Source organism: Miscanthus floridulus, chromosome 1, assembly GCF_019320115.1.
Source record: "Miscanthus floridulus cultivar M001 chromosome 1, ASM1932011v1, whole genome shotgun sequence".
Taxonomy (NCBI): domain Eukaryota; kingdom Viridiplantae; phylum Streptophyta; class Magnoliopsida; order Poales; family Poaceae; genus Miscanthus; species Miscanthus floridulus.
In genome coordinates, this window is record NC_089580.1 from 37,558,341 (window position 1) to 37,567,704 (window position 9,364).

Here is a 9,364-nt window from a genome sequence, read left to right on the forward strand (position 1 = left end):
GGCCACGATGCTGTTGTGCCTGGGCGCACGCTGATGCTGCCGCACCTGTCCGCGCGTCACTGCTGTCGCGCCTGCCGGGTCAGCCTTCCTGTTGCTGCTGCACCTACACGTGGGGGCCGCCACGCACGCTAGGACCGCTGCGCTTGAGGGCATGACCACCTCCTCCGTCTGCGCCCACTCCCGCTCATAGAGCACTTGCAACATAAAGCATTTGTTGCAATATACGTCTTAAAAAGGATAAAACATTTAGAATATACGCTTGCAACATATATGTATGGCCAATGCAACATATGCAACATCCAGATAAAATACTTACAACATATGTTTAAAACAACTGAAACATTTAAAAATATACACTTACAACATACGTGTATGGCCACTACAACATATGCAATATTTATATAAAACACTTGCAACATACGTCTAAAATAGCTAAAACATTTGAAACATACACTTGCAGCGTACGTGTATAGCCAGTGCAACACATGCAACATATAGATAAATCACTTGCAACATGCGTTTAAAAACAACAGAAACATTTGAAAGATACACTTGCAATATACGTGTATAGACATTGCAACATATGTAACACCAGATCTACTGTTGCAACATCCAAATAAAACATATGCAACATACATCTGGAATGCATAAAACATACTGTCATAACGTGTGTACTTATCTACTTGCTGCTATTCAATGTAGGCTCGTTGACGCGGAGCTCGACGCCAGCGCGGAGTTCAATGCCACGGCGTGGAGGTCGCCCACGGTGCACGAACCTCGACTGTGCGCAGCGCGAGTCCGGACGGAAGGCACGAGCAGTGTGCGGCGCGAGGCACAAGGCACTGATGAGGCGTACTAGGCGCGAGGTGCGGGGGCAGGCGGATGTGTCCCGTTGGCAAGACGGACGCTCGGTAAAGAGCATTAACATTTTATTTTAGGCGAGTCCGACGAGAGGACACATGTCGTTTCTCGTGTAGTAGTGTGCACTGTGTGCCTGCCACGCACGCTTCTCGTCCGACGATCAGGAGGATGCTCCCACCGACTCCTAGGCTGCCCTTCCTTCCCTTTAATTTCTTCCCCCATCCGTCAAATAAAAAGCCTCCCGGTGCACATCCGTAGTTACGCTTCCGAGCGCCCAAACCCCCTCCTCGCCTAAGAGCGCCACGCAGCACTCACTGGTACAGAACAAAGCTTTACTCCCGGTGGGGAACCCCCTCTAGTCCCGGTTCCCCACCCGGGAGCAAGCATCCAGGACTAAAGGGGGTCCTTTAGTCCCGGGTCAAGAACCGGGACTAAAGGGGGACCTTTAGTCCCGGTGGGTAACACCAACCGGGACTAAAGGTCCTCCCAGCTTTAAAAAAAATAATGCCTCCCACCGCTGCGTTCCGTGAGATTCAAACCCAAGACCTCATGCATTGCCTCGCGCGTAGCTTACCACCCCACCTACACAACACATCTGACAAAGGATAGGATGCTTTTGTTTTGAACTAACCCATCGGGGGACCTTTACCAACCGGGACTAAAGGGTCTACCTTTACTCCCGGTTGGTGTTACCAACCGGGACTAAAGATTGAGGACTTTTAGTCCCGGTTGGTGGCTCCAACCGGGAGTAAAGGTCCACCTTTAGTCCCGGTTGGTGTCTCCAACCGGGACTAAAGGTCCCCTGCCACTGTGCCGAGCGCAGTAGCTGTTGGGCAGGGACCTTTAGTCCCGGTTGGAGACACCAACCGGGACTAAAGGTCTCTCTAGTCCCGGGCGCAAAAAATGCCGGGACTAGAGTCCATTTTGACCTCGGATGAAAGGTCTGTTCTCTACCGGTGACTCAGATCCCATCGAGAGACCTCCGCACGTCCACCAATCCCTAGCTCACATGGAGGGCCTCGAGAAGTACTACGAGTTCCGCCCTAGCGATCAGAGGCTCATCAACGCCTACCTTCGCCCCAAGATCGCCGGCAAGGATGTGGGCGGCGGCTCCATCCACGACGCCGACGTGACCTCCAACCTACGATCTCGTGCGGAAGCACGCGCCCGCGCCCGCGCCAGGCAGTGTCACCGGCGGCGGAGACAAGGGAGTCTGGTTCTTCTTCAGCCCGGTGCGCTACGTCGGCAGCGGCGCGAAGGCGAGCGGGCGCAGCGGATCTCGGCTCCGGAACCGGGCGCGAACCGTGCTCGGCGCCGACGGCAGGAAGAAGGGGGCGTGGCACACGGAGGGTAGGAAGAAGACAGTGGGCGGAAGCGCTGGCGGGTACTTTCAAAAGCTGTCGTACGAGGAGGTGACGCCGTCGGGGTCGGTCGTCAAACCGGGATGGCTGATGATCGAGTACGCCATCGAGGAAGAGCACGGCGTTGGCGGCGCCATGGTCCTGTGCAAGGTGTACAAGTCACCACGAGCCCCTGGATCGGACGTATCGTTGTCGCGGCAGAAGAGGAAGGCGGACGAACAGCCCGTCGTCGAACAGTTGCAGCGGCCAGGGAAGCGAACGCATGAGGAGCACATGTTTTTGCTTGGCAACCTGCTGCGCGAGGACCTGACAGCGACAAACTACTACGCGGCGGCGCCGGCGTACCAAGAAACAGGGCACATGTTGGGAACCGGCGAGTCTGCGGCGTCGGCAGACCAATGCACACGGAAGAAAGATCAGGAGGCTGATGAAGGCCAACCGCGGATCCAAGAAGACGCCAGGGACGAGCTTACGCGATTTTGGGAGTCGTTGGCGACTGGTCACGACGAGATGGCCCTAGACTACCTTCTCCAAGAAGACCATTCGCCGGTTCCTCCATGCGCTTCTCGGAGGGAGGACGAAGACGACGTAATGGAGATAAGCTTCGAGGAGTTCAGGGGTTCCTCGTCGTTCACTGGTGCCGTGCCGCCGCCATGCGCTGCTCAGCCAGAAGAGACTGCCATCTCATGCGTCCAGATCTTAGAACAGAAAGTTAACGGCAGACGACAGCGACGAGATCGAGTTCACCCTTGAAGAGTTGATGATGGGCTCTTCAACGCCCGGTGGTTATAGCAGCATGCCAAGCCCACGGACACTCACTGACGACGAGGACGACGACGATATGCGCGGCTGTCGTGTCCGCCGATGGATTACGCTATCTTGGACGCCCTCGTGGAGCTTGGTCCTGCTATCATGGAAGAGGAAGAGGAGGACTTCATCTGCGATGTCTAGACGCCAGTTTTGATGATAATAACAGGTTAGGATTAGCTCAAGACAAGAAGTTGTAAACGTGGCACTATTTTTTTTTCAACGCGAGACATCTCATTCCCATTATGACATAACGGAAATACAGCATTCGATATTACAGATAGACAGAACCAAGAAGAGAACCCATGACATATAAGAACCTGCATAACGAGGCTAAGGCCAAACCAACCCAAACAGTCCTGACGCTGATTAACGCGCCAACCACCACCACCAGCGACCACCAAACGTGGCACTATTTGCCTTTGATTCATTATTTTCTTTTGTAATTCATGATCATTAGAACGCATGGTCTACTAATAAAGCATGCACTGCTGCTGTTTTGTTGTTAAGAATAAAGTACATAGATATTTCACTACATAAATGCTCAAATTGCCCGTCTAAGTGGCCAACAATGTTCTTTTTCTACACTCATGAATCATGAATTTCATGACAGACATCGATTGAAATGCCATTGTTTAAACACTTGAGCCGAGCCCATCATATTAGCAGGGAGAGGCCCAACAATCACAGCCCAGCTTGAATTTGTCTAGACTTGAGTCTTCTTAACCCAGCTTTGCACGGGCCTGATCGACTGCACTTTCGGTCCTTTTTTAAGGTTCCACACAAAGATTATTAGGAGGATTCCTTGCAAACTCGAGGATCAAGTGCATGCTTGGTTAGCATCCAAAACATACCAAGTCATGGTTTTGGCTGTTATTTGGTTTTCTACAAAGATTTGTAACCTCTCACATTTGGTTTGTCAAATTTTTATAGCAATTCTTTTTCCAACTTTTGCTTGCCAATCTTTAGCCTAACAAATTTTGGCCACAAACCAAACAGCCCCAAATACGCAAACTCTAATCCATTAAACCTATCTATACCATGAATTTGTGATGGAAGTAAAATAGTAGTAGGCCCATATCCAGTCGTTCCCGAAAGCTTTCCACCACTGTGGCCCTAATTGCACTAGAAAAAATTTAGTGGAGACAGTCCCATAAAGCAACCATAAACGCCTGTCGCAAACTTGTGACACGTGTCCATGTTAAAGCATCTAACGCATGTGAGGAAAGATAAGGCACTGGAGGCCTCGCAAGAGGACGGATAAGACATGACAGATAAGAAAGCAGAAAAAAGAAAGTAAATGGAAAAAATATAAAAGACAAAAAAACATAAAGGTATTATAGATATTTTCTCTTTTTATGTAACACGAGGACTTATTTTACCCGACCAGCTTCATCTTCACCCGCGAAGCTGTTTCTCAGGCTCAAGTCGAAAAAACCTGCTCTACTAGTAAAGTAGAGTCATACCAAACACAACCTTAGCTCGCGATGTGTAATCTAAAATCTTTTTTCTACTTTAATACTGTACAAAAGAAGCGCAGAGAAAAGAAAGATGGATCGGACAAAGTAATGACGTGTATGTTGACGCTTATAAGTCAAACCAGCCCAAACGAACAAGGCGCTGGCCAATTAATCCAGTATCGGAATGAATACGGATTCTGGTGAATTCTATTTGTCGTCCGTAATAACGTGTGTCTGCCGGAGACGGACGGGATCTCTCGCTAGGTTCTAGCAAGAGAGACAAGAGTACGCAGTAATGCTGGAGATGAATACTCGTACACACCAAGAGACGAGAATCTGGTGGCGCGGCCCCCTCCAGCCGACGGCGTGGCATCATGCAGATCGATCGGCAATCTAGCAGTAAGCACAGTCATCTATCATGGCCGTGATGATGATGAGTTGATGACGAGGTGCAGTACAGTGTATGCTTGTCAGCATCGAGGTTACTGATTGCTGATGGGACGTTTTCACTATCCACGGTTAAGGCCCTGTTTAGCCCTTGTTTAGTTCTACCCCAACTTCCAAAAAGTTGCTACAGTATCTGTCACATCGAATATTTGCGGTCTGTACATGGAGTATTAAATGTAGACGAAAAGAAAAACTAATTGCACAGTTTGGTGGAAAATTGCGAGACGAACATTTTGAGCCTAATTAGTCCATGTTTGAACACTATTTACCAAATAAAAACGAACGTGCTACAGTAGCCCCAAAATCCAAATTCATGGAACTAAACAAGGCCTTAGATCCCACCCAAAAACAAAAAATTTTCAAGATTCCCCGTCACATCAAATCTTGCGGCACATGCATGGAGCATTAAATATAGGTAAAAAGAATAACTAATTACACAGTTTGCCTGTAATTGGCATGACGAATCTTTTAAGCCTAAATAGTCCATAATTGGATAATTTTTGCCAAATACAAACGAAAGTGCTACAGTAGCCAAAAACCAAAAATTTCCGGAACTAAACGCGGCCTAAACGTCATGTTCGTTTGGCTTATAAGCCGTACTTTTTTAGTCAACAAACAATATTTTTCTCTAACAATAAATCATTCAACGGTACTTTCAGTCATGGCTTACCCCCTGATAACTTTCATCGTTAATCCCGGCCCACTACAAGTTGTTAATACCTTGGATTCTGCCATATACTTTTATGTTTTCACAGTGTTAATTAACTACTAAGGGTCCGATTCCATGATCCTAAGTACGTACTAGAGTATGCGTCTCTATGCTTTTTATATTTATTATTACGATCTTACAATTACGATTTCTCCTAAAACCCCGCGATTTAATTATGTTTTGTTTTAATCTACGATTTTGACAGCCGTTGCAATAATATAATTCTGCAAAGGCCACGGGCACATATTGGTCGAGACTCACTTAATTCTGCAAATCCACCCCCATTTTCTTTTCTCTCTGGCTAGTCATTTGCCTCGCGCTAGCTAGCTGGGCCGCTAGGGTTCCCGTTCCCGTTCCCGTTCCGGTTCCGCCCGCCTCCGCTGCGTGCATCTGCAATTCTGCATGCATGCCAGGCGGCCACTCATTTCCGGCCATCGTGCGGCGCTTAACTTAACCATTGCTTTTGGTAGGTAAAGCCTCATTTATTTTCTTATTATGAAATCCGGAAAGGAGGAAAAAACAAAGGCAAAGAGATCGACGATGGCCTACTACTACTGGCGGGCTTAGCACTAACGTGGGTCATGATTTGTCATCCGAGCGCACTTGTTCTCGCCATCACCGTACCTTTTTCTTTTTTTATTTTGCAGTTTCTTCTCAGTGGTGTTCCCTAATCCGTCGGCCGCCATCATGTGCTGAGTCACCCACCAATCTCAAGTGAACAATCCCTCAACATGCGTTCCAGCCTCTAGAAAAAAAAATATAAGCAAAATTAATAAGAGAAAAAAAGAAGTGTATAGTATTTAGACGTCAAGCCGGTACAATGATTGGTTAGGTGGTAAAGATAGCAGCTAGCTAAGCTCCAAAGCCTCCAAGCAAGGCATTGGCATGATTCGTGGAATCACTTTTTTTTTTAAAAAAAACATTTTACTTATGCGCGCACACATCGTGCAACCTCTATGAGCACTTGTATTGAGTCGGACACGTGGACTTTAACCGGCTGCACACTTTGCTTTGCACAAAGTTTTCGATTCGCGTGGCTAGCCTCCTCCATTCGCTCATGACCAGGGGTGAACAATGAGCGAATTGTATTTTTTTTTCGAGTTTTCTTCAGATTTGACATATTTAACTAATGAGCAGCGGCAAAATAATTGGATTTTATTCAGAATTTGCTACTTTTGATTTTGGATGGATGAAAACAAATACAAATGCAATTGGATTATTGTTTGTTTTTTGATAGGTGGATTATTGTTTTTTGGAACGAGCCACTGGGTGAGTTCATTCGACAGTAGTTTTGCCCGGTCCTATTCATGATGTACCGTGACACGGATGATGACTCGGAATGCGCGCAGGGTGCGAACAAACAGTGGTGGATGCACGATGCGGGATAAGGGGGGCTAAAACAATGGAGATATTGATTTGCATGAATATTTAAGAGTGAAATCAAGCTTTTGCTACAGTGATTAAGCTTGAAATCAAGAAATTAGGGGGGTTGGAGCCCCCCAGCCCCCCCTGTGGATCCGCCGCTGCGAACAAAGGCAGTGTTCGGCTAGTACGAATCCGATACCGTTCATGATGGAATTTACTCTTTACGCTGAAATTTTATAACAGAAAAACACTACACCAACTTAAAAAAAGAAGTCAACCAGCCAGCCCAACAATGCCGAAGCTTGAAACCGAGAGCTAACCTACCGGCACCCGTAAACCCTCAGTTTATAGTAGTAGTTACAGAAAAATACAAAACGTACGACTAGTTTCTTGGTGTGGTGCTTTACGTTTGCCAAGCTGTTACCAGCTAATTAAGCAAACAGACAGCATGCATACATGGCAGCACCTGAGCGATCCAAGGTCGCTCTCTGCGACTGCAACGTCTCTGCGAAATCAATCCATTTGTTTTATGGCCCTATTCGTTTATCTTATAATCCGTAGTTTTTAGTTTGTTTTTTTAACAACGTTTTTCTCTTACACCAAATCATCTGGAACGGGGCCTATCTGTTGTTGTACCCAAAGGCCAGAGGCCAAGCCGAGCGTGCCAAACGACGTCCTCGCGCAGGAATGTCGCACGCACGCACAATATTTTAGCCCGCACATCTGTGCCTCTAGCCACCGTAAACCAGCCAGCTGGCACTGGCGCACTGCACCCATCCGTGCTGCGTCAGCCCGCGCGGCGACTGACTCGGCGCAGCGCGGCAACGAGCGGGCGAGCGCGACAACCGGTGGCCCACGTCACCCGCCGTGTACACGTCCCGCGGCCGTCGCGCACAAGCAACCCCGCTGGACGGGCGCGAGGGCGGAGGTGCAAACGGCGAAACCCCCCTCGGCGCGCTCGCGGACGACAGAGACGTCGCGTCGCGTCCCGGGCTCGGCTGCGCTGCGTCCGCCGGCGACGATGGACGAAGGAAGAAGGAGGGAGGAAAGCGACGCGGCCCTCGCGACAGCGGCGGGCGAGCGACGCGCGGGCCGCCCCCGCACGTAGAAAAACAAGAGCGAGAGCGACGGCCCGCCACGACCTGGGCCTGTGCCTAGCCTGCCTGCCTGCCTGGCTGTACCGCCCTATCATCCTCATCCATCCATCCCAATCGCGCGCGGAGCAGAGCATACTTGCCCGCGAATTAAACTAGTGTCGTGATGAGCTGCTGCTGAATACTGATGATGATTTTGGGCGATGACTAGTACTGCTAATACTATTTATTTATTAGCATGATAAACAACCGTGAATTAGTAGAGTAATCCCGTTGGCTTTTGGTCGCTGTTGTTTGTCCATAGTACGTACTACAAGATTATGCTTTCAAAAGACGTGCGTGGATTGGGCTTTCTGATATCTTTTCTCTTCTCTAGTGCCCCGTCTCGATTGCGATCGATAATAATGCAGATAATAAAGCAACAACACTAGTAGCTAATCGACACATCACACCACACCAGCACCTACCTACTTTCGCTAGGTGGTTTAGTAGTAGCAGTAGTATACAAATTTATTTACAAAGCTCCGTGCACGCTGGAACGTGATGGCACAGTACAGCAGCGTGTGTGTTTTTCGTTATGCTATGTGTCGGGTATCATAGAACGGAGTACCCGAGCGTACACCAAAAGGATAACTTAAATCCCATAAAAAACAAAGCTAGAGGGTAAGTCATGGGCTCATCCCCAGCCACGTCCGAGCCCACCAGGCTTTCCGCCTCGCCTCGAGCCTCGCGCAGGAGGTCTCGGCATCCTGGCGCAATCTCCGCCTCGCGCGAGGCTTCTCTCGTGCAAGGCCTCGGCAAGGAGCCCAATCTCCGTCTCGCCCGAGGCCCCGTGCGAACAGCCTCGAATAAGAAAGCTATTTTCCGTATCGCTCGAGGCCGGCTTGTTAACAACCCGTCGCTTCCGCCTCGACCGATCTTCCCAACAGCATGTCATGTCCCATTAATACGTCAACCACTCCCGCGATCTCAGCCGGACGACGACTTGACACCGCAGAGTGGCAGACGGGACATAAGGTCGCATCAGCACCATACCGGCTGAGAAAGAGCACGGCGGGGATTACCGGCAACTGTATTCTGACGCTGTGCCCACGATCGGCGCCCGCACTACACTGTGCCCCGCGATCCCCGCCTCGAAAACAACACGACATAGGCAGCCTGACCTGGGTCATCATCGCCTCCGAACTGGCACACCAGATCAACCGCTCCCTCCGGGCCTCGGCACTCTGCACCAGGGTCTCGGCTATCTCGGGATTCACG